A 24,440-nucleotide genomic window follows, 5' to 3' on the forward strand; every position below is an offset into this window, starting at 1 on the left:
CAAACTGGGATTTTCACTTAGTGCTAGAAAGACTTTCACGTATAAAAAGGCGCTTCCCTCCTCCTACTCTTTCTCAATACACTTAATTCTGGCTGATTAGAAAAGCACTCCAGTCCTACTGTGGAATAAGAGGGAAGGGCCATGATTAAGGGCTGAGAGTGAGCAGAATACTTTATCAGCACAGCCCTATAGACTGGCTGGCCAGTTCTCCTAAAACTTGAGACCAGGGTTATGGTTTTGACAAAGCCAGTATAGTTTTGGATATTTTTCTCTTTTCATCACTTCTCTTCTCTTCTCTTCTCTCTCTCTCTCTTTTTTTTTTTTTAGGAGAATTCTCCACAAGCTATACTGGCCAGCTGATACAGCCCTCACACTGGCACAGCCAGCTCTCTCCTAACTGGATCCTCTTCAGGGGCTCCCTCTGAGCAACCACAAAGCGGAGAGCACCCGTCCTGCCTTCCTGCAGGAACGGTGAGGACTCACTACTCCATGGAGTGTGTCTGGTGTCCAGGAAGGATCCAACCTGAGGCAGCAATTCCTTGCTGGGCCTTCCTCCCCCTCCCCTAAAGCTCCCAGTGGGAACTCAGGTTCAGCCGCACAAGAGGACGCACAAGAGGACACACACGTGGCAGAGCCTGTTCCTGAGGGAGAAGCAAATTGGAGTTTTCGTGTCTTGTGATAGCAAAACAGAGCAGAGGGAAAGACCCAGAATGAGTGACAATTCTCCCTGGCCCAGGGACAGATCCAGTTTTTGTGGATTCTGAGCCTTATATAATTAGGTGTGTGTGTGGGGGGGGGTGGCTCTTTAGAAAAAGACTACAATATTAGGACTATCACATTAGGGCACTGGAAGGCGTCCTGGGCAGTGAAAGACCCTAAAGTTTAGGCTGCATAACCAGCATCAGCTCTGCAGTTGGCTCTGCCAGCTGAGGAGCATGTTGGCAAAGGATTCCCACAGCCTTGTCCACATAATGCTAACAGATGGTTTCTCCGTGGTCCTGAGGCTCAGCTTCTGCCTCTCAGGGAGTGGACTAAAGACCTGGGGAAGAATACAAGGCGGCTGGTGGCTCGGAGTCTCCCTTAGGTTCTGCTTGCTCTCATCCTGCCCTGAGCATGTGCGGATGTTCAATAAATACTTGCTGACCAATCAACAGAAGTGGCTGCTTTGCCACTTACCTCTTTCCTATTAAGGTTGCACTGCTGCCCTTTTCTCTGAGTTACAGCCACCTTTCAGACCTCCGTGTAAAAAAAGATAACGAGGTAAGTAAAAGTCACACCCAATGTAAGGACAGTTTACTGCCCACCTGGATAATTCATTTACCAAAGATGTCCTATATTTGGTATAGCATGGACAACTTGTCCCTGAGACACAAGGGACAAGCGAGCTCTAAGGACTCAGGACTGCCCCTTGCCCCGGGGGCATTCCTAGGAAAGAACAGCTCAAGGGAATGCTGGTACAGGTCTGGTTGAGGGAACAAACATCCTTAGTCAGAAATTCCAGCTCGGCCCCAGGTCAGCTCCCGGCACCCGCATGACCAAGCCTGTCCCCAGTTTGTGTCATTTGGTTGGTTCAGGCCTTGCCTCCTCCTCCTTCTCTCAAAACTACCTTGGGCTCCACGAAGTTGCCAACTGTACCAATCTTATTAAAAGAGGACAAAATAAACTGGTCTGAATTTAAAGCACCTACCTAAATACAGCTATATTTGCATATGTTCACAGTTCTTGTAAAAATAATGTATAAATTTCTCCTAATCTAGGAGAAACCACTTACCCAAATCTTAAGGAGATGAAGGGAGGCCTAAAACATGGAAAGTTTTCAGTTTCATTAATACAGCTTGCTTTTGTAAATGCTACAGTTCGGTATTTATAAGCAGACCAGCTACTAAATGTTCTTGTTCTTTCTTGAACAAAACAGTGAGAACAACTCCTTACATATAAAAGTGTCTCCATGAAGTCATTTATCACAAGGGGGAAAAGTGTTCTGCAGATTCTCATCTACTAAATGGAGATACTACTGTGATGGGTAAATAATGGCCACCATTATGTTGGTGCTAACCGCACGCCAGGCCTATGCTAGCAGCACATATAGGTTATTTTACTTAATTCTCTCAAAAACACTGTACAGTATTATCCTCATGTTATTGATGCAGAAATGGAGGCCTTAAGAGTAAGTGACTTGCCCAAGGTCACAGGTGTTTATAGTGATGAATTTGAAGCTGGGGAGGCTGAGCTTTATTCTTAGCCTCTGGGCCATGCTGCCCTGAAACCGAAATCACTTTGTACACTATAAAGAACTAATGAGTTCTGCAAGATAATAATTATTTTTAAAAAGATTTTATTTATTTATTTTTAGTAGAGAGGGGAAGGGAGGGAGAAAGAGGGAGAGAAACATCAACGTGTGAGAGATACATCAATTGGTTGCCTCTCACACGTCACCAACTGGGGACCTGGCCCACAATCCAGGCATGTGCCCTGACTGGGAATCAAACCAGTTACCGTGCGGTTTGGTTCGCAGGCCGGTGCTCAATACACTGAGCCACGCCAGCCAGGGTGATAATTTTTTTTTTTTTAACAGGTAGTTGTACATATTTTGATACTTTCTCAAATTCCTATTTGATTTTAAAATACTTGCTGGAGAATTGTGCTGCTGTTTTCAGTTTTTAAAGTGTTTTGTAAGAAATCATCACAATAGTCAAATGCAAATAATGAGAATAGCGAACATTTACTGAACATATACTATATGACAGGACACTGTGATGAACTCATTATACGCATTGGTTCCTTAATACAGCTATCCTGTGAAGCAATTGGAACTATCCCTGTTTAACAGATGAGGAAACGGAGGCTCGGAGAAGTTAAACTACCCAAAGTGTCTCAGCCAAGGAGAGGTCTGACCTCTTAGTCTATCTGTCTATACTATGCTACCTCCCTACTGCAAAATGTACACAAAGTGCATTGTATTTAACAAGTTGTTAGCTACTTCATATATCTAGATCTTTGAATGGCCACATGGAAACCACTGTATTCTTTCAGGCCAAGAGAAGAAGACAGGTGAGCAGAGCCCAGGGAGTTCAGTCCTGCCCTCTCAGCCTTAGCCTCCAACATCAGCTGGGGCATGAGGCTCATGCGATGGGTCTAGGGGAGGGGGAGATACGAGTAGATCCTACCATCCTTTTAAACAGCCAGTAAAAGTAACATGGGGAAATAAATCAGTTTCACATCTGGATACATAACGTTGAATCTTGCTAGAGAAATCTGAAATTACCTGAAATGCACTTAACACATTCTTAGGCTGTTGTCCGCAAAGTGACTCCAACTTGAGCTGAGACAAGTGTTTTGCTAGCATGTGTCACAGCTCATCTGAGATGCTGCCTCCACCATGGGTGGGAAACCTAAACACAGGGTGGCCTACTTATTGCGGGATCCACTGTCACAGTGGCCCAACTTGCAGAGAGGCCAAGTTCACAACGCTGGGTCCAGTGAAGGCAGGAAATCCAAATGATGCTTAAGCATTAAAAGAAAGAGTGCATAAAAAGTTGGGGAGGCCCTGGCTCCTGTGGCTCAGTGGATTGAGCATTGGCCTGCAAGCCAAGTATTGCTGGTTCGACTCCCAGTCAGGGCACATGACTAGGTTGCACGTCAGGTCCCCAATTGGAGGCGCAAGTGAGAGGCAACCACACAGTGATGTTTCTCTCCCTCTCCTTCTCCTTTCCCCTCTCTCTAAAAATAAATAAACAAACAAATAAATAAATCATTAAAAAAACACCTTAAAAAAAAAAAAGAGTACAATCTAATCTTTAAAAAAAAAAGTTGGGGAGGAGTGTCTTTGGAGGTCAGTAAGGCACACTCTGCAAGGCTTGATTTTGCAGAGTTCATAAACTCTGGATGGAGCCCTGATCCAAATGCCCCCATGAAGCAGAGCACATCAACCCTCAGATCAGGAGGAACTATGTCAGGGTCATGAGCATGAAAAATGGTGACTGAGCACCGTGTTCCCAAATACTAGCTTCCTCTTGGGGTTATATCGAGTGCACTTTGATGAGATGGTAGAGGAAACCTAACCAGAGACAAGGTCAAAGGCTTCCCCGTGGTCTTAGAGGACAGTGTGTCAGTGGGTGCCCAGCTGCCACTCAGAATCTCCCCTACCCAGGCAGATTTTCTCTGCTGAGGTTTACTTACACACTTCTGACCCCTTTAATGGGAATGTTTCCAGGGGCCAGGCCTGGCTTTACAGCGACATCGTTCCAACAATTCCAAGTATATGGATATCCAAATGGATGCTTGGGAGGCAGCGCCCCACTTGGACAGGTTGCGAGCGGAAGGTGAAGGATAGCTTTCAGGGGTGCTGAAGAGAAGTTCCTTGTACTGGGCTGGGGATTAACAGTTAATACAGCAAGATCCTAAAATGGAAGTATCCACTGCGCATCAAGATTCAACAGATAGGAAATTCCAAAGCAAGGGGCCAGACCACTGTGTGTAAGTTTCTAAGAAGTTGACTTAACTATGTCAAAGATCGACAGAAGGGGAGTGGGAAGTGACAGGGGACTTTGTGAGGCAGATTCCTCAGAAATGCTCTGATTCCCACCTCCTTAAGGTGGGTGGGCTGGAGGCGGTGGGCCTTTCATCTCAAGCCTGGAGGAAAGGTTTCAAAAGTAACATCTGGAGGGCTTGATATGTGTCTCCTAGAGTCTGGGGATTGGTATGTGACACCTGCCTGAGAAACCAAACGTGAGAGGGGGGCCAAAGTGGCCTAAGATGGCAGAGGAGAAGGCCACATAGGGCAAAGTGACTGCTTGTCCGTCCCCACCGTGGGGGTGGTTTAAAGGAATGTGAACTCTGGGCACTAGGAATGCCAGCCTGGGCCTCTTTAAAACAGGTTCTACCCAAGAGGGCTTCAGCCTGAGGGTGAGAGGACCCTAAAGAGAGTCTGAGTGGAAGCCAGAAGCTGCTGGCAGACAGTAGCAGCTAGCAGGAGAGGCATTGCCCAAGTCCTGGGAGATCCGAGATGGAAAGTTCCAGAAGCAGCCAAGAGAGAAGAGAGTCCCTTACCTACTGGCCAGGCTCAGAGAACCCAGTGGAAGGTGTGACAGTAGCAGGCAGGTAAGAGCTTTCCTCTCTCTCGGCCTCACCTAGGGAGGCCTGGAGCAGTGTGGCGTGCGAGGCGGGGCAGACCCTCACTTGCCAAGGCAGAGGAAAATCTTCTTTTGGAATAAATACTGACTGCTCATAGAACAGAGTGAGGATTTCCAATTTCCAAAGTGAACGTGTGTGTGTGTGTGTGTGTGTGTGTGTGTGTGTGTGTCTTAAAGTGGCCTTAGGACTTTTTATTACCTACGAATAACCAGAAAAGTCATAGTGAACCTACCAAACAAATCACTGGTAGCCGACTAACAAATCACTGAAGTTCCCTCCTCCAGCTTCTCCTTTTTACTGATTAAAACAACAAAGGCCAAAAAAGAAAAAGAAAAAGAAAAGTCCATGAGAGGATTAAAGACTTGGCCAAAGCAAATGATTAATCAAGGGTGGGGATGTACTTGGACCCTACGTCTCCCAGTTCGAGCTGACTTTTCTCCCAACACCTGTTGACTCCCTCCAGACTTTATGCTCCACCATCGGTGTCTTTTCACAGCAAGAGAACGGAAGGCATATGAGGTATAAGAGCAAAGAGACTTGACGTCAGAAAACTAGTGCTCAAGGCCACGCTCCATGTGGCCCTGAGCAAATTCCAAGCCTCTGAACCACAGGCCCCTCACCTGTCAAATGGATATTTGGCATCAGCAGACCTAAGCAACAAAAGGCTTCCTAACATTTTAGATTATTTTTCACCTACTTTGCTTTATTTTTTATAAACAAAATGAGTTAATTTGAAAATACTTTATATATTTCCTTCGAAGCAATATTTTTACAACTTTCAAGTAGTTATTTTTCTGGTGGTATTTAGCTTTATTATTGAAACCAAGACATTTTTAAGGACAGGATTCGAAAACATTAACCATTTCTTTAGTACTAGAAGTTTCACTGACAAGATCAACACAGGCTGGGCTTGAATGAATTAATGCTACAACTTCTTCCATCTTCATGTCACCAAAACACTAGTGTCCACCTGCAAAAAGAACCCTTTCCCATAATCATTAACTGAAGAGTGAAAAATACAAACCCTTTTTTCTTCACAGACACTACCTGATTTTATAGAGTCACAGAATGCTGCAGCCAGAAGAAACTGTGAAGACCATCGAAGCCTGCACTTGCCTGCATGATGAGAAAACAGGCCTAGTCTAACGTCCTTGGGAGGAGCTTGTACCATGACTGAATGGAAACATGCACCAATTGTTTTTCAGAGTACTATATACTCTATTTTGCAATAATGAAGAGATGATTTGATTTAAAGAAAAGCTTTTATCAGGAAATGGGGGAAAACACCCCCAACTGAGTAAACTTTAAAGGAACAGTGGGAGACAAAAACAAAGCTGTGTCTTCGTTATGTCCCACAAGTCACACTGTGCAATGTTCTAGTGACAGCTGACCTTTGCTAAGCACTGAACTATGTGTCAGGCATGAGGCCAAGGACTTTAGAGATGTTACCTCATTCAGTCCCACTAACAACCCCATGAGGCAGGTATTATTATCCCCTTGACAAATAAGGAAACTGTGGCTCAGAGAGGTTAGGTAACTTTCCCAGAGTCACACAGGTAGACAGGTAAAGTAGTAGCCTGGACTCAGTCTCATGTTTGACATCTAACCCTGAATGCTTTTATTAACCCACATGAGTGAATTTCAGCAGAGAGCTGTGACCAAAGCAGGACAGGGACTTGGCTCCTGTTTGGTCTTTCCTCTCAGGAGTCCTTGAGCTAGAAAACCAAAGAGCAGAGTTTAAAAATTACTGCATTGCATGACCTTAGCGGTCACTTCCAACTCTAGGATTATATTATCTGGAGGTGGGAAGGTGGAGAGAGGTGGACCCACAACAGCAGAAATGAAGAAGAAAAGAAATTTAGAGTTTGTATCCCATGTTCCCAAAGAGACCGCTGGAAGGAGTTGGTTCTAGCAGGTGGAATTATAACAGATCCAAGGTTCACAGGATTATAGTCACGTGTTTAAGCATAGTTCAATATGCACATAAAGCACTTAGCACTAAAGTAAGCATTAGGTAAATGGCAACTACAACTGTGAAAAGTTGATATAGATGCCTAAAAACCTCAACATGTAATTTAATGCAACATGCTCAGCCACTGACATCACGGTCTCTGCTCCATAAGGAGCTAATGTTTATCATGGATGCCAAACTTTACTAGTTGAGCCAAGACAAGAAATGACTGCATAAGATTCACCTAGCCAAATCTAAAACAATTCAAATAAGTCTGAAGCAATGGCAGTAGGGGACCATGGAATTCTATGAGAAAATAATAGATGCAGGATCCCTTTCTCCAGTAAAGAAACAAGAAAAAGAAAGCCCTGGCTGCTGTGGTTCAGTGGATTGAGCGCCGGCCTGCGAGCCAAGTGTCGCTAGTTCGATTCCCAGTCAGGGCACATGACTAGGTTGCACGTCAGGTCCCCCAGTTGGGGGCGCAAGTGAGAGGCAACCACACAGTGATGTTTCTCTCCCTCTCTTTCTCCTTTCCCTGCTCTCTATAAATAAAGAAAGAAATAAAGAAATAAACAATAAAAAGAAAGAATAAAGAAAAAAAGCATACACACAGTTTTGCAAATAATTATAGAAGCCCGTTATTGATTCCTCCCATGGATCACAGATCTAATGAAGACCATTCATGGTCTCCAGGTGAATAACCACTCCTATGGATCCTGAGGATGTCACATGAGGTCCCTAGGTCAAAAGCTACCTACCCACAGCGGAGTCACCTTCCCTCGTCCTCTGCAAATGCTCAGGGTTGCTAGTCTCCATATAAAACCAAACCTGGAATGGGTAGTCAATGCAATTTGATGCTGAAGCTAATTTTAAACCTTTTAAGTTTAGTGGACTCCAAATTAAGAATTTCTAAATTAGTGGACTTTGATACCTAGAAATTTCATTTTTCCTTCATTCCTTCTTCTGGTAACAAAATTCCCCCTTTTTAAATAGGGGACCCCATTCCATGTGACTCTTGTGGTATTCACTTTCTCTCAAGGGACACATGGCCAAATACGTATTGCTTGTTGTCTACTACCTACTTCTGCTAAGCTGATTCAGGCAAGAAATCTGAACGGAGCCAATTAAGAATCCTCCTTGGTATTACTGTTAGAACAAGAGCAAAAGAGGCATACTGAAGGCTACCTCTGGCACCATGTTGATAAAGAACTTGCCCTTGAATGAAGCTGACAGAGTTGAGCAGAGCCAAACAATGCACCAAGTGGAGAATACTGGCCTGATCATATCTTTTGAACTCCCAGATACAGCCATTCCTGCAGGTCATACCAGCATGGACACTTAAGTCATGTAAGTCAAGAAACTAGTTTAAGCTGGATTTCTGTTACTTGTCAACAAAAAAATTCTAAATAATAAGCCTGATCTAAACAAAAGTAAAGCTCAAAAAAAAATTTCCATTCATGGATAGTCCTTGGGGAATTCTAGGCTCACGTCTGACAATGATCCTTACTGAATTATATTTTTTTCGACCTATAACATCATTTTTGTAAAAAATCTAGGCTTAACATCACTGTCATACCACCTTCTGCCCCTGACAGCTCATCTTGCCGAAGTTGTCACCAACTGGACACTACCTGTTGCAAACAAATATTAAAGTTATCAGTGGGAAGAAGAAGAGTCCCAGAGGTGGGCAACAGTTGCCCAGGTTATAGTTTGCTACCACCAAAAAATACTTGGAGTCCACGAGAGTGCTTCATCCCATGAGCTTCTCAGACCATCCTCCTGCTCTTGAAAGGTACTCAACACTCTAGTATCACAAGTGTCCTAGCCCATGGGGCTCAGAATGGAAGGAGAGAGACTTTAGGAACAAGGAAAAAGGGCCTCACAGGTCACAGGGGACGGGGTCAGTGTAAATTCTGTCTAAAAAAGCCACTCCCCAGGCTGAGTCAGGGCATAGAATGATTTGGGAGTGGGGAGAAATAATAGTCACAGAGTACTTTGAGGAAGCTGTTTTATTATTCTTTTAGAGCAGGGATGGTAAGCAGATTTCAATTCATGTGCCAAATCTAGCCCACAGCCAAATGCCCAGGCTCAGCATCAGGAGCCAGGACAATCTGGGAAGTCCATTAGGGGAGGGGGTGGGGGAGAATATATGTCTGTGTTGTTCCAGCTGAAACCATTGCACTTTATCCTCGGATTAAACAAGGCAGCAGAAAGACGCGAAGCTGGACTGGAAGGGCTTTTCTTGGACCGCACTCAGTGTTACATCACTCGCTGTGGGTAGTCCTTGAAAGGATCAACAGCTCCATTTGCTACCATGGCACCATTTGCTGAGCAGGTCTATGACCTTGTTAAATGTGACTGCCATTTTACTCTTCTCAGTTTATGTCCCCAGGACTGGAAATTTCTGGAAAGCAAGAACAGAACTAACCACTCTCTACAGCCACAGGCAGAAGGTAACATGGGAACACACTGCAGCCTCATGTTACAACACCCCCAACGGCCCAGGGGCCTCACAACAGCAACCCCCTCACCCCACCTTTTCTTAATTCAATTATAATCCAATAAAAGCTCAAAGCCTCCACCCCTCACTGCTGGTGCATCTCTCCGCACCACGCCCTCTCCGTTCCAGGGAGTGAATAAAAGCTTCACTCCCTGTGCTTGCTTCTTGTTGTGAATTCTTTCATAGTCTGCATCCCGGACCACCCTAACAGTCCTCATCATTCTAGTTAGTGAAGGGATGTTGTTCACTACCTTACGTGGGATTCTGTTTATCAGCACTCTGAAGAAACTGCTCTGCATCCTGAATCACGATTAACTTTGCTTCTTCTCAGTAACTAGTGTGCTTTTATGTTCCAGCCACTGCAGCACTAACTGCTCAGCTCAGAGACGAGAGAGTGCGACCTGCTAGCAAATATGTAGGCTCTCTCCAAGCCCTAGGGGCCGAAACGTACTCCTGCACCTCAGTTTCCCTTCTCCTGAAATTTCCTTCCTTCCTTATTTTTCTGAATCTCATTACATTATATGTGTATTTAAAAGCCACCTCGAAAATCTTTGAAAGATAGCTCAATAGCAATAAAAAATTGGATCGTGAATGGAGAACGATTTTACAAACACTGCCTGTTGTTATGGAGAAGCTCCAAGTGAGCAGGTTAAGGTAGTGGCCTTGGACAGGAATAGCCCTGGGCCAAACTGTCAAAGCAGCAAAGGTCTCAGTCCTCTCCCACTCCTCCCTGCCCTCCTCCTGAGTGCCTTCCCCAACTCCATCCTTCCTTGGGCTGCTGGGCACCCCCTGGTCTATTCCTGCACAGCCCACACCTATTTTCTTTTCAGTGCCGTTGATTGCTCTTCTGCCCCAACTTCTCCCACCAAATCAAAGCAGCTCACACTTCTAAGACCTTGTACTTGATAAGCTGTCAATGGTTCTTCTTGTAAATCTCGTAGTTCTATGTAAAGCAGCTAGCACATAGTCAATAAACAGTAGGCACTCTCTATGACTATTGCTGCTGTTATTACTTAGCCCCTCCCCTCCCCAACCGCCTCATTCTGCTACCATTGCCATGACCACCACCATGGATGCAACCACTCCATCCTTACCACTGGCTAGCTGCAGGTCCACAATCAATCCATTTTAATTATATTTTATGGTCTATAAAGCACTTGCACATCCTTTTTTACCTTCTTGGCAATCCTCAAGTTAAATATTATTCCCATTTTACAGATGAGGAAACTGAAGCACAGAAGGTTGAATTTATAAGGTCCCAGAGCCCAGAAGTTGCAGAGCCAGGGCTCAAATCCAAGTCTCATATAAATTTCTTGTTCTTTCTCTAACAAGCGGTTGCTAACTGAACAGCAATCACATCAGAATCATCCGAGTGCTCTGAGACTCCCAGAGTCCACCCCAGACCTTATGAGAGTGGACGGCCCAGTGGAAGGGACTAGGCTTATATTCAATGAATGCCTCCTGTGACCCTGGTGAGCTGCCAGTGGGCGGCCAAGTGCAGTGTCCTTGCTGCTCCCCGGCTGGCTGAGTACCTGCTGCGCTCTCAGCCCTGTGCAGACTATTGCGAGGACGGCACAGGTAGCCTCCTGCTCTCAAGTGCTGACAAAGTGAGAGGAAGTAAGACTAACCAAGGTGAAGAAGAGAGTGAACCACCAAATACAGTGTTTGGCTTTAAAACGGTTCAGAGCAGGGATGATCACAGATGGCAGGAACAGGCAGGCAAGGCCACCTTACGGAGAAGGGAGGATTCTACTGAGACCCGCAGAATGGGAAGGATTTCCAAGTAGAGGAGGGGTGAGTGGCATGAGGTGTCCTCAACAGAAATGGTAAATAGATTATTCTTGCTAGAACAAAAGGAATAGTGGGAGGTGAGCAAGAGAGGATGGGGCTAGATAATGGAAGTGGAGAAGGCAGAGAGGAGTCCAGGTTGGCATGCTGGGTGACATGAAGGCGCTAATAGTTGTTGAGCAAATAAGTAACATCCTGAGAGATAAATTGAAGGATGACTAGTGTGGCTGTGCTGTGCAGAACAAAGGGAGGGTTGGAGAGTGGTATTGGAAGGACTACTTAGGAACCTACTGAACTGGTTTGCTGGATGGCAGATGGGACACAGTGAGACCAGGACTAGGGGCCTGTCAATCCCAATGGGATGGGAGGACGGGCTATGAGATGGGAGAGTGACCAGAGTCCTCTCACTCTCCATGAGCTTTCATTCGATCGCAGCTGTTTCCATTTGGCTCTTAAACACTGCATGGCAGCCTAAAAATGGCCATAATTCTTTCCCTCTCTGTATCCATGCTCCTTGTGATGTAATTCTGCAGCTCCTCTTACCAAGAGGTAGAATCTATATCTGTAACCTCTGGAATCTAGGCTAGTCATATAGCTTGCCTTGGCCAACGGAATGTGATGGAAACAACGTTGTAACATGGCAGTTCTGAGAAATGACCTCACGACGCTCCTGTTCTCTCTCAGTACCCTGTCCAACCCCATGTGAACAAGCTCAGGGTAGCCTGCAGGAAGGTGAGACACATGTCTTAGTCATTGTCATCCCTCCAGTCAAGAGAAAGGTGACTTCCAGAAACAAAGCCTAGCTGACCTGGCCCTGGAGTTGACTGCAGACACATAAAAGGGTCCCACCTGAATCAGAAGAATCACACAGCTCAGCACAGCCCAAATCACAACCCACAGAATTGTGGGATGAAGAAACGACTGTTATTTCGAGTCAGTAAATTTTAGCTCAAATTTTTGGCCGCAAATTTGGGAATGGTTTCTTATGCAGCAAAAGCTACCTGATACACACTGGAAATAACAACACCGCCATGGTGTCAAGGAGTGACGTCACAAGGAAGCCTCTGAAGCGTTTTCACTTAAAAAGTACATTGCTTTCCTCGCCTTAAAGGAAGTTTTCCACCCCTGCAGAACTATTATCTTACAACAATCACATTCGGGTTCAAGGAGAGATGAGGGGAAAAAATAGAGCAATAAGAAAGCTAATATGTGATAGCCCTGAGCCAATTTTCATTACAACACACCGCGAGGGACTGTCTCGCATACCTCGGCCGAAGTGACACTTTGTTGTTGTGGATACTGCTTCAAACAAGCAGCTCATCAACAGGGGCCTGGAAATAGTTTCAGTACAAAAAGAAAAACCAAAAACCAAAACAAACAAACCAACCAACCACAAAACCTTTTTTATTTTAATAGTATTTGGCATACGATTCCAGATCTGTTCCCTGACCATGTTCTTAGCAAAAGAACATGGATTGATCTTTTATTTATTTATTTTTAAGGCATGGAAAGATCTTAAATCATCTCAGAGAGGGGAAAAAAGAGTGTGAATAAATAGACACCTAATCATAGTACTGGTAGAGAGGCATCTAACTTAGAAGTGTGAATATCATTTCAAAAATAATGTCAAAGAGTCACTTTGTTTTAAAAATGAAAAACAACTTACCAGGAAGACTTTGTGTGGCTGACTGTTTTCAGGTTTCAAGTCGGGGAATGAATCTGAAATAGAATTTAACAAAACATTCCATAAGTACATCACATTTGGGAAGGGCGCTTTTGATCCCAGTGAGTGACATAATGTTAAGTGTTCTTTTAGTTAAAAATCAGCAAAGCTTTCTCTGGCTCCTGATGGAACAGGGAGAGTTTTTCGCCTACATATTTCAACTTTCTGAATAGAGAGCATTCTCTCATCTACTTCAGGGAGTGCTGAAAGGCTGAGCCCCGTATAACTATAAATGGTAGTGTTTTCATCCAAACCCCTCCAAATCAGTGGACGCCTCCCTGGGCGTTGTTCTTGCCCTGGCCCGTCAACCCCCTTCTGCTTGGACCATGTCATGGCTCCCTTTATGAATCCAATTAAAAAATGGCTGGTCCAGGGTCCAGTATAACTTGGACGGCAATCGGAGGCGTACTCCTCTAAGTGGCTACCTGTCACAATCACAAATTTTTGTTTTAGTGATTATGGAGAGCCCAAGGCAGTGCTGTTCAATCGAAATATAACACAAGCCACACATATAATTTTCTATTTCCTAGTAGCCACATTAAACAAGCAAAATAAGCAGATAAAATTAATTTTAGTAATAGATTTAATTGAACCTAATGTATTCAAACTATTATTATTTCATCATAACCAATATAAAAATTATTAATGAGACATTTTACTTTTTTTCATACTAAATCTTCAAGACCCAGAACATCTCAACTCAGGCTAGTCACATTTCAAGTAGTCAGTAGTCACAGTGGCCAGTGACTACCACACCAGACAGTACAGATCTAGAATCTATTCTGGGCCTTCACTGGCAAGGTTCCAAAGTGAGTCAAATGCATATGGAGATTTTATTCATCTATTTTCCTGCTCCTAGTAATCCTTCATTACTCCATTCATGATATCATTTTAGTATAAATAATAATGTAATAATAGCAAATACTTATATAGCACTTACTACGTGCCAGGAACCATTCTCGGCATGTTGCTATGTTACCTCAATTAATCCTTGCAATAACTTCATGAGGTAGGCATATTATATCATTCCCAGTTTGTAATGAGGCACTGAGGCACAGAGAGGTTAAGTAACTTACTATATATGAAAGACAGTGACAGAACTGGGACTCTAATGTCCCTGAGCTCATGGCCTTAGCCACTATACTCTCAATTAAACTTGAACGGCCCAAGATAAGATAGTTGCTTTCAGTTTTAATTACAACCTCCAAGTGATCAAGCTGCTCTCATGCTACATGGTCAGATAATAGCAGGGGTAGTAGATGGAAGAGTGAATGTACCAGCGAGTTAACTTAAAAACAATTTGGGGTAAGAGCACAAAAACCACAAGCAGGTCTACGGTCAAGAGATGGGTCTGGGAGCCTATTTGGATGACCAAACGTGGGGTGCAGAGGGAGGTAAATGTGGGATCTCTGGATTGAATTCAAGATTTTCCCTGAGAGAAGGGTTTATCACTTTCACCTCATTCTCGAGGGGGTCTACAAGGTAGGCATCGAGGGGCTGGGGAGTAATAAGAGAGGAAGAAACAGGTAGAAAGGAAGCAAGAAAATACATCCATTTCACTTTATTAATCTGTGTTCCCCAAAGAAATCACATCTAGTGATAAAAATCAGATCCACCGTGTGAACCCCCATCCAAACCCTAGAGAAGGAGGCTGGTCAGTGAAACTTAGGATGAAAAGGCCACAGTCTGAGGCCAGCAAGGGACGCTGCTACCCAGTCTTGCATGCTAAGCCCTGAACTTGCTCAAAGTCCTTCAGTGCTTCCTCTAGGTTTTGGGATCAAGTCCAAGTTCCTTAGCCCTGTCTCCGAAGCCCCAGTGATCTCATGCCTGCCTCCCTTCCTGGGCGCTCTCCTCTAGGCATCTTGTCCTTTACCCCCACGGACCTGTTTACAGGACCCTAAACGCCCCCGACTCTCTCACTCTTCTACGCCTCTGCAGATTCCTTTCTTTCTGTCAAACATGTCCTTTCCCTACAATATCAGCCTATCTTCAAATCTCAGTTCAAAAGTCACCTCCCCTGGGAAGTCTTTGTGAACTTCCTTCGCTGGCTAAGGGACAATTTCTTTGTAGTAATAGTAGTAGTCATTCAATTCAATTGATAATTATGCACTACTACTACTACTACTACTACTAGTACTACTACTGCTACTACTACTACTAACAAACGCTGATTTTTATGGAGCTGTGTGCCAGGCACTGTTCCCAGTGCTTTGTGTGTTTTTTTAACCCACTTAGGAACCATATGGGGTAGGTTCTTTTATTACCCCATTTAACAGGTGAGCAAACTGAGGCCCAGGCATTGTTAGCAGTCTAAGGTCACATGACTTATAAGTTGCAAAGTCAGATTATGAACCCAGATAATCTGGTTCCAGAGCCTGCACTCCTAATGGCCACACCATACCTGCCTCCCACTGCCTTCTACTCTCCTTTTCACTGTACTTCCCTCTGTTACTGAAAATGGTTTCTATGTTTCAGTTTTTCACTTACAGTTCTCTCTGCCTACTTGCTTGCAGAATCTCTGAAAGTTGAGAATATGTCTAACTCATCTTTGTCATTCGAGGACCTAGCAAGGTGTTCGGTACATAGTAGATGCTCAGTAAATGCATGCATAGGAAAACGCTAGAATAGCACTGGAAGGATGGGGACAGGGCTACAAACTTGTGCCTGATGGAAACCCATTGGGATACAAGGTCTCTGAATATATACTTTAACAAAGCAAGCTTTAACTAAGCAAGCTTTAACTTCATCTTCTAAATCCAGCCAGTGCCTGTTTAGTACTAGAGGAAGCAAACACAACTCAGGACTTGGTCAACTTGATCATATCTAGAACATCAGCTTCACTTAACTTTGCACATGGATCAATGGATCTAAGCAATAACATTCCTTCTGAAAGCCTTGCTGGTTATTACAAAGGAAAACTAGAAAGATACATTCCTTTAAAAAATGCAGAAGTTAAAAAAAAAAGGGGACATAAAATCCTGTTTCCTAAGGTCTTCTTGGTTTCAAACAACTCAATATGAGCACATTCCAAATACTTTTTTTAAAACAACAGTCTCTTACTGAAAATCTCCTTTTGCTGTGCAGACATGACTTTGCCATGCACTACACTGGAGTTCCATAATATGTTACTTTCCATCACTATCTAAACTCCCCTTGGATGAATATATAAAGTGACCTTGCAGGAGGACACTTTCTTCTTTCTTTAACCGTGGGAAAGACCAAAGTTTCAAGATCCGGGACATACACAGAGCTCTAGGGAGAAAAAGCGCTCTTTCTAGCTCATGTCAGAGATTTCTTCAGGACTGGGACCATCTTCACAAATAAATGCAATTAGCCATAATGCCCACCCTTCCGACTGCATCCAGAATGCAAAAGAAATCATTAACTTCCCATGTATATGGATGTCAGCATCATCTCAGCTATGAGCAACCAAGTTATAAATCATGTTTTGATTCTTGCTATCTCATCTCCTTTCAGAGTTGTAGGTGCTAGAGTGGCAATAGTGAAAGAGGTAGTCAAGGTTCCTGATAGAGGGAACCTCCTGTTGTAATGGGAGATAGAAAATAAGTACACAAAGAAGTAAGAGAACTTCAAACATTGATAAGTTCCACAAATGTTTCCATACGAGCAGGGAGTGATGGGACCCACTGCAGTGTTTAATAGTGTCTCTTTGGTAACTGTATGGAGGAGTGTGGAAGAGGCGGCAGCGGATGAATGAATCAATGGTGACCAAAGATGAGGTCATTCAATTGCTCATGTGAGATATGATGACACTTTGTTCACCAGCAGAGATGGAGAGGAGTGGATGGAGTCAGTATAGGTTCTGGAGGTAAAACAATCAGGACCCGCTGATAAGTAGATGTGGAAGATGAGGGAGAAGAAGTGGTCAAGATGACATCTAGATTTTGGCTCAAGCAACTTAGGTCAATGATGACTTTGCTGGGAGAGAAAGGAAAGAAAATAAAGAATTCTGATTTGACCTTGTTAACTTTGAGACATCCAAGTAGAAATGTCGAGAAAGCATTGAAAAGTATTGAACCATGCTGTCCAGCACAGTAGCCACGAGCACACGTGAGAATTTAAATTTAAATACAATTAAAAACTCATTCCCCCAGTTGCAGGAGCCACATTTCAAGTGATCAAGTAGACAGAATGGCCACTTTATTGAATAGTATGGGTATAAAATATTCCCATCACCATAAAAAAGCCTATTAGGCAGGACTTGTCCAGAACATACATAATAACTTGCTAGACTCCTTTCATTACTATAAAGTTCATTGTAATTATAAAATATAAAACTATAGTAGTCCTCCCTCATCTGCAGGGAATACATCCAAAGACACCCAGTGGATGCTTGAAATTGTGTATAGTACTGAATCTGTACATACTGTTTTTTCCTACATATACACATACATAGGACAAAGTTTAATTTATACATTTGGCACAGAAAGAAATGAAAAATTACTAATAATAAAATAGGATAACTATAATACATTATAATAAAAGTTATGTGAATGAGGCCCCCGTCTCTCAATAGTTTATTGTACTATATACTCAGCCTCCTTCTTCCATGGGAAATAAAATACCTATGTGATGAGATGAAGTGAAGTGAGTGAGACATTATTAAGTAAAATAAGAGTCACCTGAAGCACTGCAATATTGAGACAGTTGATCTGACACCTGAGAGGGCCACTAAGTGACCAACAGAATGGGAGTGTACAACACAGATATGCCAGACAAAGGGACGATTCATGTCCCAAGTGGGAAGGAGCGGGGTGGTGCAAGATTTCACTGCACTACTCAGAATGGAGCACACTTTAAAACTTATGAAGTGTTTATTTCTGGAATTCTCCATTTAATATTTACAGCCTGAAGTTGACTGCAGGTAACGAAGAGTGGAGAGTAAAACTGTGGGTAAGGGGACTACCGTAGAGCCCTGGGAGATCCTGAGATTTGGCGACTGGATTCCGATCTGTCTGAACATATTGGTTTCTAGTCTCATTTTAATCCTCTAGAAAATAACATAACATAGGTTCTGTAGGAGAGTGGAGTGAACACTAGATTTATAGGCCTGGCTTCTAGCTGTCTTCACTACCAGTGACTTCCAGTCAATCACTTAACTAAGATGTGCCTCAATTTCCCCAACTACAAAACAGGACCCTGAATGGACTATATTAAGAAGTATGTTGGAGAATGTTTCCAGCTCTGGAGACATCTCCGCTGTTCTCTAGTCACGTCCATTATGTTTTCACTTGCAAATTCTGACATGATGTTATCTCAGATGGCAAAAGAGATAGAAAAGGTCCTTTGAAACATATAAAGGGCCCTATTGTAGGCATAAAGGGTATATGTTTTGCAAAGGTGAGGCTGAATTGAAAGAAATATACTCCATGCCTTGAGTCCTTCACAAAAATTTGTCTATTAAATGTTGGCAGGGATACTGACTTTATCAAGTAATGCTATATGTAGGTGCTCAAGAATCACAAATCCAGCCTTGAGCCTCAAAGGTAAAAGACAGTAGGAACCCAAACGGTGACATTTTCCCCCACAGTGCAAGGGCTTCTGTCCCAGGACACACCCTGAGTGGGTGAACTGGCCTACTTTAACCAAAGGTGCCACCCCCTTATCTCTGCCTTGAGATTGGCTCCCGTCTGGAAGAGCTGGTCTGGGCTGTTCGTAGGGAGAAACTCTTCCACCAGGTCACTGTCCTCAGTCCTCCGAGAGCTTCCAGACACGTAAACTTTTGTTTTTAACTGAGGAGCTGGTGGTATATGTCCTCCACTGATTCATATATAAGTCTGGGGTGGGGGTGAGGATGGGGAGATAAACCTGATTATACCACAGTCTGTGAGAAGTTTTAAAAATACATATGTATTTATATTTTTGCCAATATTTCAGAAAACATAAAAAGTAAGCAATTGAAATATTACATGCAATGTTTTTTTTCTATTGAAAGGGCAATGGCAGTTTGCTTTTCAATGACAGTTTTAAATGGCTAGCAGCTTCTCTGGAATTGACCCATATTCCCACCACACCCGTGTTACTATCCATGTTTGCCTGCTACCCTCCACTGACGTGTGTTTTTATATGACTGTGGCCACAGTTTACATGCTACTGGTGGAAAACTTAGTGAAGGCACTGGAGCTGGACAGATCAGGGTTTGAATGTCGGCTCCCCAGTCAATGTGCTGCAAGGTTTTGGACAATGGACTTCAAAGCCTCAGCTTCTGAGTGTAAAATACCTTTTGCACAAGGGAGAAAATGGACACAGGGGCACTAGGAAAAACTCCACTAATGACGGCTGTTATTTTCTTCTTCCATTTTACTTTAGATTTTAAATATTTTTTGTGTTTTTACACATATTCATAATGACTGCCTAAAGGACCTAATAATAGTCCTTCCTGTTGAACAGTCTTAATTTACTAAATCACTCCCTTAATGCTGAATAATTTGTTATAGCCAACTTTTATTGTTATAAGATTAGAATATATCTTCATGCTTCAGCTTTTTTTTCTTTAACTTATTTCCCTAGCATCCCTAAATTCCTACAGTAGAATTAGGCTTTTGCTTTTAAAGGGTTTTTTAATTAATAAACAATAATACCATTTAAAAATAATGGAGAATTTCTGAAACCTTGAGATTTTATCCACAGATGGTATTCCTAGTGCTGTTTTAGTTTGCACTTCAAAGGTAATTTAGTGAGGACATTTTTCCTGTTTATGAATGATTTGTCACCTTGAAAAATAAGTTTATATTCTTTGCTTATTTATGTAGTAGGATTTTGAGAATTTCTTGAATTTGAATGAGTTCTTCATAATGCATGATAATCAAGAGTTAATACAGGCATATGCTACAAAAATATTTCAAATTTTTATAATTTTAAGATAACAATCTTTTCATTTACACAGCATTTAAATAAACAATAGCCATATTTTGTAGAAACCTCACCAGCTAGGATATTGCTTCTTGGCAAACTGCTGGTTTCTGATTGCTCTTTAATGTCCATTTATACCCACTTTGGTTTTTACTGCAACCTCAGGAGTGAGCTGGGGAGCCTGACAACTCCCTCTGTGCAGCGGCTGAACTGAGATCCAGACAGGCCAGGTGACTTAAGACAATCACCAGATCCCAAAATTGGTGAACTCTGAACTCAAGTCTTTCTTTCTCTGAACCAAAGGATTCTTTTTGAAAGGAAGCTTGTGAGGTAAAATAAAGTGATATATTTTGTGCAAAATACATTATTATCCAGAGCACCATTTCCACATCATTTTTCTATGGAAAAAAAAAAAAAAAGGTTATATAAAAGCATCAGAAAACTGTGCCTGCTGCACTGGAGGTTGCTGAAGAAATGTTAGTATTATTTTAGCAAAACCACCAAAACAATGGCTTACATCATGGACCATCCTTAAGCAGTTTTTATACAGCAGTTAAAATAATGTAAATAACTTAGACCGAAATTAAGTGTTGCTTCTTATTTATTTTTTAACCTAGTACAATACTGCTTCCTCCCCTAGTATTCTCTCACTCTTTGGCTCAAGGAAACCGCTCCCACTCCTTGAATTTCTACAACCTTTATCTACTACTGCCTACATTTTATTACAGGTACTTCAGAATATGTTTCACCTCTTCTACTGGTTGATAAGGTACCAAGGGTCCATATCTTATTGTGTTTTTCTCTCCCAAAGAGCCTTTCCAGTTCCCTGCTCTGCACAGAAGTGGCACTCATTCACTGTTTCATGCACAGACGGGGGAAGAATTTTATATAGTTAAGAGACAACAGTGAAATAAAATTAAAAAATTACAGTTTGGTTAACAATCAGAGCATTAGAGTATAGGTTCTGCATTAGCTGTGTGCTTTTTGTTACACCATGCCTTATTTTGGCAAGCATGCTATCATGAGACAGGTCTAGTGCATTCTTAGGACAGAAGTCTACATTAGTTAAACAATACTAAACTACATTAAACAGAAGGCCCAGAAATGTTTCCAGCCTTGGACAAACCTGTGTAATTCTGTAGATATAGTTGCTAAGGTTTTCTTTGCAAATTCTCATATATAACTCATTCCTCAAAAACTGACTATTCACACACACACCACTTAAGCACAAAAGTCCTGGTTCAGCATTTGGGAAAAACTCAGTTCAAAATATGGAACATCTGTTCCTAATATCAGGAAAATTCACAGGAAACGATTAATGTTCAGTAAAGGGAAAGAAAAATAATCTGGATCAAATTATGAAATGTAGCATCCAACTTTCACAATTCAATACAGGACAGCCTGAGAGTTGTCAGATCTTCAGAACTCGGGAAGATTTCACATTTTTTTGAAACCTGTCATAGCAGAAATATTTTTATTCCATGTACCTACAAATACACATAAAACTGTATGTCCCCACTCTACATAATATTCTCAGTCCTATTGATACTCATGTAACACTTTGCAGTTTGGGTTGGTGACCGTGTGTGCACTTTTCCTACATGCTCAGGGACTTACAGGGCAAATGAAGACCCAACTAAATGGGGCTGTGGTCCCCAGATGGAGAGCATGTGGTTCTCCTGAGAAAGTTCCACAGCGGCTTCTGTTTTCCAAGGAGAATAGGAAGAACAGGGGCTGCCAGGGCCACAGCAAGGCTAAAGCAAATTGTGGGAGAAGGTGGTTTGTTCCTTGGTGGCTCTTCCCTCATCCTGCTCCTTATAAGCCTCTCTCTACCCACCATGTCCTTAGCAATGTGGAAAGTGCTGGGGGTATAAGAGAGAGCAAAATATAGTCCCTCTCCTCAGGGAACCTACAATAAGTCATGCAGAAAACTGATCAGGCAATTATAGCTCCAACGGCACATCATTCAATTTAATGGCAGTATATAAAAGGAGCTCTAAGAACACTCAGGAGAGGCACTTATAGCAGTCTGGGATGATCATGGAAGGCTTCCAGGGGGAAGTGGTATTGAAGCTAAAGTGTGAAGAATGACCAGGGTCAGCCAGAAGATAAAAGGAGGGAGTGTGTGCGATGAAGAGAGAACAGCTGTGCAAATGCCCCAGAGGAAGTGTGTACCTGTGCTTGCTGGGGGCTGCAAATAGCTTAGTGCACTGTAGTAAAGGAGTTTCAAATCAGAGAGAGGCCTTGCTACCTGAGGGGCAGGAGCAGGCAAACCCAAAGTGGGTAACTATAGTGAGAACCAGGGGGCCGGCTGAAACAACCCAGGAGCTCTAGCATCCTCACATCAGAAAGTGCTAGTGCTAACTCATCCAGAGGGAACAGCCAGGGCCCTTTTCAGGTGACAGACCTCTGAAGGGCAAAATGATACACTGTCCCACCAAAGATGATGCTGGTCCCTAATTCCAAGGAAAAACCAATAGCCAGCGATCCAACCCCATAGACAGAAACAGTGAGCAGGCCTTATCACAACTCCATGAAGAAGACAGAATTATGTTCCTTTTACAGTTAAGTTGCCAGTTTTGGAAGAAATATTTATTGATATTCCTTTCTGGTCACTAACACTACTTCTAACTAGGGAAACCAAGTTGTGCTGGTGTGACTGGGACTTTCCAGTTTTAGTCCCATGTCTCTAAAAGCCCACGAGAAAAAAGGCCTGGTACCTTGGCTGGTTGCACAGTTCATGGCAATCTTTCCAAGAAAGGAATGAAGATTGCTTTCCTGAAAGATGGCTAGAAGGAACCTTAAGGCACAATGGAAAACCTGAAGGACTTGGAAAAGACAGGTGTTTACAGGCAAGGCTGAATGGCAGGTATGTGGCTCAGCTGCTGTGCCCTGAAGGGAAGACTGAAGGTCACCCTAAAGGTTCCTTATGTAAGTTCCAGCAAAGCAGACTTAAAGGTCAAATGTGATCATTTGTTGCTCTTGGTGTGTTTATGCAAATAAACAGGATAAATTAAAAGTGGACTTACTGCAGTCCCTTTAATGACAGGGAGGGTAATCTTAAGGAGAAAAATCACAATTCAAGGAAAATCACAATAAACTATAAACTAGTGCAGCTAACTGTCTTTAAAGTTTATTTTCATCTACAGTTTGTTTTCATTTGAAAGTTAAACTAGTTCTGTGACATCATCAAAGATGCTTAATTTACAGGCAAGAAGAATGTCAAATGCCTTGCAACTGGATGTCTTCCCAATAAGACAGTCTTGCAGATTTAGAGACTGGTTTGTGGGTTATGTTGTGTAAATTAACATATGTGTTCTGTTTTCACAGGGCATAAGCCTATGATCTCATTACCTGAGAGACTGCCTGTACATATAGGTCTCACTTAATCCTGTCTGCATCACCAACTCCTGAGACTCAACAGTTAGATGGAACTAAGTGGCTGGGTTGGTGAAGAATGGGGTGATCTGTGGGCTTCACTTTAAAACTGGTTTCTCTTTTCTATCCTAATGGCTTGGACAGAAAGGGCCCAGATGTCTGAGAGGGGGGAAACCTAAAATATTTCCCTCAGCCCAAACTAAGTATAATGGGCAAAAGGGTTTTGGACAGGTGTGACATGACTTGCACAACTTCCTCCAAAGAAGCCGTTTTTTTTTTTTTCCCTAATGTGGGACATTGAAAAATTAATCCATGCCTTTTGTCATCTAGTGGTTATGGATTGAATGATGCCTTTTAACCCTGTTGCCAAATCTGTTGCCCCTACAATACAACAAGGATGCCAGCCTGTTAGACCAAGCACGCCGTTATCCAGGAACAGCCAGCTGACATGGAGTCTGCAAGATCCTTCCCCATGTGGGAAGGCCACCCTCCCCTCCACACCCCAACTCTTACTAGGGATTTCTGGACCCAAGGGTAGGTAGGATGAAAACCACGTCCAGCTTGAAACAGCTAGAGGAGCATGAGACCTTTGCCCATTGTGCTTTATAAGATTATAAAGGGTCCGAAGTCTGAGAGGGGTCAATTGTTACAGAGTAGGGGTGCCCCCCCAAATAAATAAATTTAAAAATTTTTTTTTCAAAGATTTATTAAAAAAAAAAAAAGAAAGAAAAAGAAAGTCCCACGTCTCAGGAACCCCTCAGTGCTATACAGACCATGATGGCTGGTAACCTCCACAGAGTTTGTAGAGTGCATGAAGTGGACAACAGGGTTTATACCCCAGGTTTTTATATTGGAACTGGTGCAAAGTTAAATGTGACCTAACCCTCCAGAAGTTAACCTGGGCCCTTTGACCTATGAGACCCTCTGGGATATCTTGGGGGCTTTTCTGGGGATTCTATATCATTTGCAAGAATTCATAATAAGTAATATTTGCAAAGCACAAAGACTAGCTTAGTGAGGGCCTAGTGACCACTAGCTGTCATGCTGAAGGCAATTACTTCCTTAATGCTTACAGGAAAAGGTAATTAGCCAAA

General features: G+C 42.8%; 1 protein-coding gene across 1 annotated transcript in view; it reads right to left on the minus strand.

Moving 5' to 3' along the window:
- The window catches only part of GNG12 (G protein subunit gamma 12), a 115,696-nt gene that overhangs the window by 54,152 nt on the left and 37,104 nt on the right, over positions 1-24,440 (minus strand). The window contains exon 2 of the mRNA XM_090269593.1: positions 13,039-13,091. The gene's annotated coding sequence lies outside the window, so the exon portion shown is untranslated. The remainder of the gene's footprint in view (positions 1-13,038; positions 13,092-24,440) is intronic.

This window comes from Furipterus horrens, unplaced genomic scaffold (assembly GCF_987537825.1).
Source record: "Furipterus horrens unplaced genomic scaffold, mFurHor1.1.pri manual_scaffold_3, whole genome shotgun sequence".
NCBI lineage: Eukaryota > Metazoa > Chordata > Mammalia > Chiroptera > Furipteridae > Furipterus > Furipterus horrens.